The following is a 9,268-nucleotide window of genomic DNA, read 5'->3' on the forward strand; positions in this document are numbered from 1 at the left end:
CCTTCTGTGCTCGGCCTTCCTTGTGTCCAACTCTCACAGCTCGAAAGCATCTATCCTTCTGCGCTCGGCCTTCCTTATGGTCCAACTCTTAACAGCTCAAAAGCATCTATCTTCTGCACTCGGCCTTCCTTATGGTCCAACTCTCACAGCTCGAAAGCATCTATCTTCTGCACTCGGCCTTCCTTATGGTCCAACTCTCACAGCTCGAAAGCATCTATCTTCTGCACTCGGCCTTCCTTATGGTCCAACTCTCACAGCTCGAAAGCATCTATCCTTCTGCACTCGGCCTTCCTTATGGTCCAACTCTCACAGCTCGAAAGCATCTATCCTTCTGCACTCGGCCTTCCTTATGGTCCAACTCTCACAGCTCGAAAGCATCTATCTTCTGCACTCGGCCTTCCTTATGGTCCAACTCTCACAGCTCGAAAGCATCTATCCTTCTGCGCTCGGCCTTCCTTATGGTCCAACTCTCACAGCCATACATTGCTACTGGAAATACCATCGCTTTGACTATACGCACAAACAGACTAACACAGCTCCTCATCTTGTTCTCAAATGTCTAGGTTTCATGTTTTAAAAGTAAGTCTCTGCTTCCCCTTTTGATGTAGAAAGAGGCCAGAGACTTTTAAAAATCCAAGCTGGGAAAATGTGAGCCGGTGTGGTGGTTAAGAGCATCTGTCTGGTATTTGGAAGACTCAAGTCTGAATCTCTGTTCTGCCCTGGAAGCTTGCTGGGTCAGTCACACTCTCTCAGCCTAACCTACCTCGCAGGGCTGCTGTGAGGATAAAATGGACAAGAGGAGCCTGACCTAAGCTGCTTTGGGTTCCCGTTGAGGAGAAAGCTGGGTACAAATGAATGAAATAAATTCAGAGACCTTCATACACAAATGATTATTCAGTTGTATATTTTTAAAAAGCCCACCCTAGCTGTGGTGGAGGATGGAGGTAAGGAAAATGGCTGCCTCTGGGTGAGACTAATCCAGATTCTCCCACCCACACAGCAACTGTCCAAGTTTTGCTGTGATCTGTCCCCAAATTTTGCAGCACAGCAGGCTTCGGTAAGATCAGGGGGAAGTTGGGGAAACCCTAGGAAGGTCACGGATGCCCCACAGTGCTGGGGGAGAGAAATCCACCTCCCAACCGTATTGAACCTGGGTCAAATAACCCCTACGGAAAAGATCACTGGAATGGTCTATATTCCTCAGCGGCTGCCGTTCTAAAATCAATTTTTCATAAGTGTTATCCCTTCCTGCCGAGTTCTGTCATGGCTCCCTTCAGACGCAAGGTGAAACCGTGGTTTATTTGAAACTCAGATTAGTTTGTGAAACTGGATTTGGCTCCTGGGTGATCGGTCTACCTTGACCAATGCAGGTTTTGTTTGCTTTAACTCTGACCAGGATAACAGAGTAAGAGTCGAGTGCACCTTTAAGACCAACAAAGTTTTATTCTCTTAAGGTTCACTTGACTCCTGCTTTGTTCTACTGCTTCAGAGCAACATGGCTGCCCCCTTGGATCTCCCTGACCAGCATACTTTGTAGTTGTGGAAACACATGAGAACAGCGCTGAAGAACGGGATAGGACTGCGCCAAAACATCCATCTTTATACCTCAAGACCAGCCATCGTTAAGTCTTCCAATCACAATTTTGGATCCTGATTTGACACACTCTAATTAACCCTGGTTAAATGGCATGGTCCACGCATTCAGACAATCAGGCAAGCCACAGTTGTTTTTAAACTTAACCACAGTTTGATGTTACGTCTGAAGCCGCCGTCTTGTAACTGCTTGATGTAACAGAGGCTAATTGTTTTTGTATACACTGAATTTTTTCTACATTTTTATATTCAAATAGCATTAGGCACTAATTGTAAAATAAAACCCTGTAGAGCTTTTATATTCTATTGCATGTTAGCAGGTTTTTTTTTTTTTAAATAATGAAATATTACTTTAAAATTGTTGAAATATATGAATATAAATATATTTATAAACTAGAAAGCAATTAATCTATTTTTTATCACTGGTGGTATGTGGAAATGTTATACTTTTTTTTTTTTTACAAAAGGCATACTGTTGTAATATTAGTGCCTTGATTCTTAATAAAACTCCTCATTTTTGCGATACGGCTCTTCAATACTGTACAGGAAACTTTTGGATATGAAACGGATGTCTTTTCAGAATCTTTCAGAAGCATTTCCACCAATGGAGTGTGGCTTTTTCTCTCCCCCAACCTGAAATGCTGTTTCTGTCCAATGTAACATTTTGGGGGACACTGGAACATGAGCAGGAGAGGGAGGTGATGGAGGGTTGCCAACATCCTGGTGAGGTCTGGAGATCTGGGATTATAACTGATCTCTAGAGATCATCTTTCCTAGAAGAAATGGCTGCTTGGAAGGGAGACCTCTGTGGGTTTATACCCTATGAGGGGCCCATCCCCTCCTCATCCCCTGCCCTCCCCAGGCCATACTCAAAATCTCCAGGAATTTCTGTATACCACAGTTGGGAACCGTAGACTTCAAAGGCAAAAATCATCCTGCGCACAGAAGCACCTTTTTCGATCCATGCCCTTCTAGAGCCAGTTTGGTGTTGTGGTTAAGGGCGTGGACTCTTATCTGGGAGAACCGGGTTTGATTCCCCATTCCTCCACTTACAGCTGCTGGAATGGCCTTGGGTTAGCTATAACTATCTCAGGAGTTGTCCTCAAAGGGCAGCTTCTGGGAGAGCTCTCTCAACCCCACCCACCTCGCAGGTTGTCTGTTGTGGGGGGGAGAAGATATGGGAGATTGTAAGCCACTCTGAGTCTCTGATTCAGAGAGAAGGAAAGGTTCTCTGTGCAAGCACCAGTTGTTTCCGACTCTGGGGTGACGTCACATCACGACATTTTCACAGCAGACTTTTTACGGGGTGGTTTGCCATTGCCTTCCCCAGTCATCTACACTTTCCCCCCAGCAAGCTGGGTACTCCTTTGACCGACCTCGGAAGGATGGAAGGCTGATTCAACCTAGAGCTGGCTACCTGAAAACCCAGCTTCCACCGGGATCTAAATCAGGTCGTGAGCAGAGAGTTCGGACTGCAGTACTGCAGCTTTATCACTCTGTGCCACGGGGCTCTTTTAGAGAGAAGGGCGGGGTATAAATCTGCAGTCTTCTTCTTCTACAAGTTTGCAGCAGTTGCAAATTTTTGACCGGCTTCCAAGGCCAACCTCAATTTTTGGGGCCCTGGGTGGACATTGCCAGCCTTTGATCACTGGCTGTGGATGAGAGCAAAACAGGATGCTTGCGCCTCTAGGGAAAAGCCCCCCTTTTAGTTTCAGCTCGCCATCTGGCAACAAGGATGTTATCATTCACCAAAAGAGAGGAGGCTGGGAGCAGAGGAGGGAAAGAGGGAACTTTTTGCTGCAAGGGTGTCAAACCCATTTGTTACGAGGGCTGGATCCAACATAAATGGGACTTTGTAGGACCAGGCCGTGTGTGTCATAAAATGTAATGCCAGGTAGCGGAGATATAAACTTTATAAAGGATTCAGACAAACGCGCAGGGGTTTTTTTTACTTAAAATACATGCACACTTAAAACCCTTCCAATGTTTTGTTTAAAATGGAAAGGTGGGAGAATAGTGGGAGTTGCCAATGCGATTTCTAAAATATAACATCAAGAAAATGCACAAGGATCACAGCAGAAACTAAAAATATAAAATGCTCTGAGCCTAGGAAAACATGAAATGGCTGGGCAATGCAAGCTTCTCCTCCCACCCCCTACTTTACTCAGATGAGCAATGGCTCTTCAGTGTGATATCCCCCCTTGGCTGTGGGTTCCCAGATTAGAGTACTCACTAGGCACCAGTTCTCAGATTCATTCAGCAGAGACAACCTGGCTCAAAGCATCAACCCTTTATTTGCAAAGAGACAACTCCAGGAAGCAGCAGCTTCAACTGGCCATACAAACGCTGGAAAGTGAAACTACCTGAGCTCCACACCATTAAAATACATTGCAGTTACAGGCAACGTTGCAAAAAAAAAAAAAAATACAGAATGGATTTTGGATTTTCCATTAAGGTCTCTGGGCCAAGATAGACTACTTCCAGAGTAGATTAATGAACAGTTTATTGTGCATGGCCATTGGAAGTTACAATATAAAAGAAGAAGATGATGATGATATTGGATTTATATCCCGCCCTCCACTCCCAATCTCAGAGTGGCTCACAATTTCCTTTATCTTCCTCCCCCACAACAGACACCCTGTGAGGTGGATGGGGCTGAGAGGGCTCTGACAGAAGCTGCACTTTCAAGGACAACTCTGCAAGAGCTATGGCTGACCCAAGCCCATTCCAGGAGCTGCAGGTGGAGGAATGGGGAATCAGACCCAGTTCTGAGAGGGCTCTCACAGCAGCTGCCCTTTCAAGGACAACCTCTGCCAGAGCTATGGCTGACCCAAGGCCATTCCAGCAGCTGCAAGTGGAGGAGTGGGGAATCAAACCCGGTTCTCTCAGATAAGAGTCCACAGCCACTACACCAAACTCCCCACTACACCACTACACCAAACTAACCACTACAGAAGGGGGACCCCTGAATAATTAATGAATACCCCTATAATAATGAATAAAAGCATACTTCTGCCTGTAAAATGAAGATGTCTGATGCAACCCTTTGTTAGAGGGCGCACAGCCCAAGTGGGTGTTAATTCAAGGTTATATATTAGATAAAGAGACAGTGACTTCATTGAGGCCTCTGGGTGTGTATTAGATAACAAAGGGGCTTCAGAGAAGCTTCCTGCTGAAGCTGATAATGCATGGAGACAGGAGGTATGGAAAAGTACTAGAAGTTACAAGGGGGTGGGGAATGTTGAGTCAGATAAGCCTGCGCCTGTCTGAATAAAAACTGGCTGTATGGGGAATGATTTTAACTTAGTCATTTTGGGGGCTTATGGCCAGCTAAGTCCTGCTTTGGTGCCAAAGTATATCTCGTTTCATACCAGCAATGTGTGCGGACCTCGTTATTTCTCTGCTTCACTACACCAAAGCACATTTTAATCCCAGAGCAGTTTATCTGGGTACAGAGACCTTAACGGAAAATCCATGCCATATTTTCTTTGCAGCTTTGCAAGCCTAGAAGAGCTTCCTGATGAAGCAGGAAAAGAGAAGGCAGAAGGAGCTGGGAAGTTCAGCAGCCTCAGAGCTTCAAAGGGTGAAGACAGGAAGGGGAGAAAAGTGCATGGGACTGGTCAAAGCCCTGGTCGGGCCAGTTGCATCCCAAAGGCCATAACTTTGACACCCCTGCTCTGCTACTTCCTCCCACTCCTTGATTGTCTTCACAGGGCAGTGCAATAGCATCCCCTTGGCATGCAGAAAGAACCCAGTGCAATCCCCGGTGCCTCCAGCTTATTTTTATGTGTTAATTTTATTCATGGAAAGCCTTTCCACCCAACGTAGCTTTAGACTTGTGCTGTCTTTTTATTTAGCTGCCATCTCCTTCCTCCCCCCCTTCCTCCCCAAGGAAGAAGATGAAGAAGATATTGGATTTATATCCCACCCTATACTCTGAATCTCAGAGTCTCAGAGCAGCTTACAATCTCCTTTACCACCACCCCCAACATACACCCTGTGAGGCAGGTGGGGCTGAGAGAGCTCTGACAGCAGCTGCCCTTTCAAGGACAACTCTGCAAGAGCTATGGCTGACCCAAGGCCATTCCAGGAGCTGCAGGTGGAGGAATGGGGAATCAGACCCAGTTCTCCCAGATAAGTCCACGCACTTAACCACTACACCAAACTGGAGGAGCCTCAGGCAATAGGGAAAATGGAGGCTTTGCTCTGTAGCGCCTGTGCAATTGTGCAAGCCTGGCAAAGCAAGCTGTGATGCAGAAGAGAGGGGGAGAAGGAAGCAGAGGACAGCCAGTTGCTGCAGGGGAGCTGATAGGAGCCCTCCTGGGGTCTGATTCGTCCCCCAGGCCGCATGTTTGACACCCCTGCTCTAAAGCAGTCATTTGCTCCTGGGGAACTGACCTCTTTCATCTGGAGATGAGCTGCAATTCTGAGCGCTCTCCAGTTGTTAAGACAAGCTTCAGGCAGGCCACTCTACAAAGTAGGAGCCACAGCGAAGGGGGTAACATGTTCCTCTTCCTTTACCCCTTCGCCACCTGTTGAGGACGGCCCACAAGCACTGAAGGTCTCCTTGAAGTTTCTGCCCCAGCTGTGATGTTGGGCCTTTTCTATACAAGCTGCAAAATAAAGCAGTCAGGTGGACAGAATCACTCCGAGAGAGTTGCATTTTTAAAAATATACTTAGGGTTGCCAATACCAGGTTGCAAAATTCCTGGCGATTTGGGGATGGAGCTAGGGAGCGTGGCATTTGGGGAGGGGCTAGGATTGCCAGTCCCCAGGTGGGGCAGGGGATCCCCTGGTTCAGAGGCCCTCCCCCAGCATCAGGGTCATCAGAAAGCAGGGGGAGGGGAGGGGAATGTCTGCTAGGCCCTCTATTATTCCCTGTGGAGACTTATTCCCATAGGAAATAATGAAGAATTGATCCACGGGTATCTGGGGCTCTGGGGGAGCTGTTTTTTGAGATAGAGGCACCAAAATTTGCAGCATAGCATCCAGTGCCTCTCCCCCAAATACCCTCCAAGTTTCAAAACGATTGGACCAGGGGGTCCAATTTTATGGGCCCCGAAAGAAGGTGCCCCTATCCCTCATTATTTCCTATGGAAGGAAGGCATTAAAAAGGTGTGTGGTCCCTTTAATCGTGATGGCCAGAACTCCCTTCAGAGTTCATTTATGCTTGTCCCGCCCTCGCTCCTGTCTCCACTCCCAAAGTTTCCTGGCTCTGCCCCCAAAGTCTCCTGGCTTCACCCCCAAAGTCCCCCGATATTTCTTGAATTGGACGGCAACCCTAGGCGGGGCATTTGGTATCATGCCAGAGCCCACCTTTCAAAGCGGCCAGGTCCTCAAGGCGAACTTTCTGTAGCCTGGAGACCAGTTGTAATTTCTGGAGCTCTCCAGGCCCCACCCACAGGCTGGCAATTCTAACTATACCATGCATTAAGAACTCCCTACAATAAACAAAAGATAGCTCCACTGGAGGGAAACTTTTATGTCTTCCTTTGACAGGGTGGGGCAGTTTCCCCAGACACAAGGGATTTTTTTTTTAAACATAAGAGTTTTATTATCAATTTGCTTTGTTTTACAGTCAATACCAGGGGTGGCGAAACTGTGGCTCAGGAGCTACATGTGGCTTTTTCACACATATTGTGCGGCTTTCCCACCACCCCATTAGCTGACTTGGAGAACGCATTTCTCTCTTTAAATCACTTCTCCGAGCCAAACCAGCTGGTATCTTGGAGAATGCATTTAAAGTTGCTTTCTTTCCACCTCTCCCTCCCTCCTTCCCATTTATTTGCCTGCCTGCCTGCCTACCTCCCTTCCTTCCTTGTCTTGCGGCTCTCAAACATCTGACATTTGTGTCTTGCAGCTCTCAAACATCTGAAATTTATTCTGCGTGGCTCTTAGGTTAAGCAAGTTTGGCCATCCCTAGTCAATACAGTATCAAGCGCTTTTGCTAGAGAGCATGATGAATCTGAATAAGTGACCGATGACTCATGAAAGCTCACCCTCTGTCTCAAACTTTGTTAGTTTTTACGGTACTACCGGAATCATGCTCTTTTCTAAAGCTCATTTAGATGCCTTGATATATCTCAAATGCAGAAGTCTGTGAGAGAAGTTCACTGTATATAACCATTCATTAAATCATGACTGATATCCAGGGGTGGCCAAGGGTAGCTCTCCAGATGTTTTTTGCCTACAGCTCCCATCAGCCCCAGCCATTGGCCATGCTGGCTGGGGCTGATGGGAGTTGTAGGCAAAAAACATCTGGAGAGCTACCGTTGGCCACCCCAGCAAACGTAAATAACCAGTCTTCACACCACAACATTATAATATTACAACAACCAATTTCCTAAATCCAATATTAAAAAAAATTTAAAAAAATGTTTCATAGCCTGCACAATAACTCAAAGAGAGTGACTTCGCAAGGAATAATTATTGAAGAACTTTGAAAAACGTAATCCTAAAAATGCAGATGGATGAGTGGGTTGGGGGATTTACAGTTGCCAACTCTGCGCTGGGGAATTCCTGGATATTTGGGGGTGGAGCCTTGAGAAAGTGGTGCTCGGGGAAGGGAAGAACCACAATGAGGTATGCCACAGAGTCCACATGCCAAACAATCACTTTTCCCCAAGGTATCACCTGGAGATCAGTTGTAATCCAGGAGATCTCCAGGGCCTACCTGGAAGTTGGGAAGAGTAGTGGAAGTCCCCATTTTTGCTGTCCTATCACGTTAAAAAAAAACCCTGCCTCAGGGTTGCCAAGTCCAATTCAAGAAATGTCGGGGGACTTTGGGGGTGGAGCCAGGAGACATTGGGGGTGCAGCCAGGGTGTGACAAGCACGATTGAACTCCAAAGGGAGTTCTGGCCATCACGTCTAAAGGGACCACACTCCTTTTATATGCCTTCCCTCCATTGGAAAGAATGAAGGATAGGGGAACCTTCTTTGAGGGGCTCATGGAATTGGACCCCTGCTCCAATCCTTTTGAAACTTGGAGGGTATTTTGGGGAGGGGCACTGAATGCTGTGCTGAAAATGTGGTGTTTCTACCTCAAAAAACAGCCCCTCCAGAGCTGCAGATACCCGCACATCAAGTCACCATTATACTCTACGGGAATCTTTTCTCCATAGGGTGTAACGGAGTGCTCAGCAGACATCCCCCGCTTTCTGATGACCCTGGAGGGGGGGGGGGAGAGCCTCCAAACCGGGGAGTCCCCTGCCCCCACCTGGGGATTGGCAACCCTACCCCGCCTGCGCACAGAAGAGCAGAGCAGCAGGCAGCAACTTTGCACCCCCGCGGGCTCTCTACTTGCAGGGCATTCCGAAGCGCCCCCGCCTCCACGCGCAAGCGGCTCTCCGCCCCTGCTTGCACGTGTGAAGCCAGCCCCCGCCGGCTGGGCAGGAAAGGGCCGCCCCCCTGGCCTCTCCGCCGGCGCCTTCCTGCTTCTTCTGCCGGCCCAGGACCCGCCTCGCCGCCTCTCCCCACCCACCGCCCCGATGGAAGAGGAAGCGGCGGCAGAGACGCGCGGTCGTCTGGAAGGGGCTTCCCCACGAAGAGCCCCTCTGCCCGTCCCCGAAGGAGCGGAGGCTGCAGGTCGCCATTCCTAGGGGTAGGATCTCCCCCCCCCCACGACCCCCAATCTCCAGATGCTTCTCTTGCCACGTCCCCCGACCTTGCACGCCC

The sequence above is a fragment of the Heteronotia binoei genome, chromosome 19, assembly GCF_032191835.1.
Source record: "Heteronotia binoei isolate CCM8104 ecotype False Entrance Well chromosome 19, APGP_CSIRO_Hbin_v1, whole genome shotgun sequence".
NCBI lineage: Eukaryota > Metazoa > Chordata > Lepidosauria > Squamata > Gekkonidae > Heteronotia > Heteronotia binoei.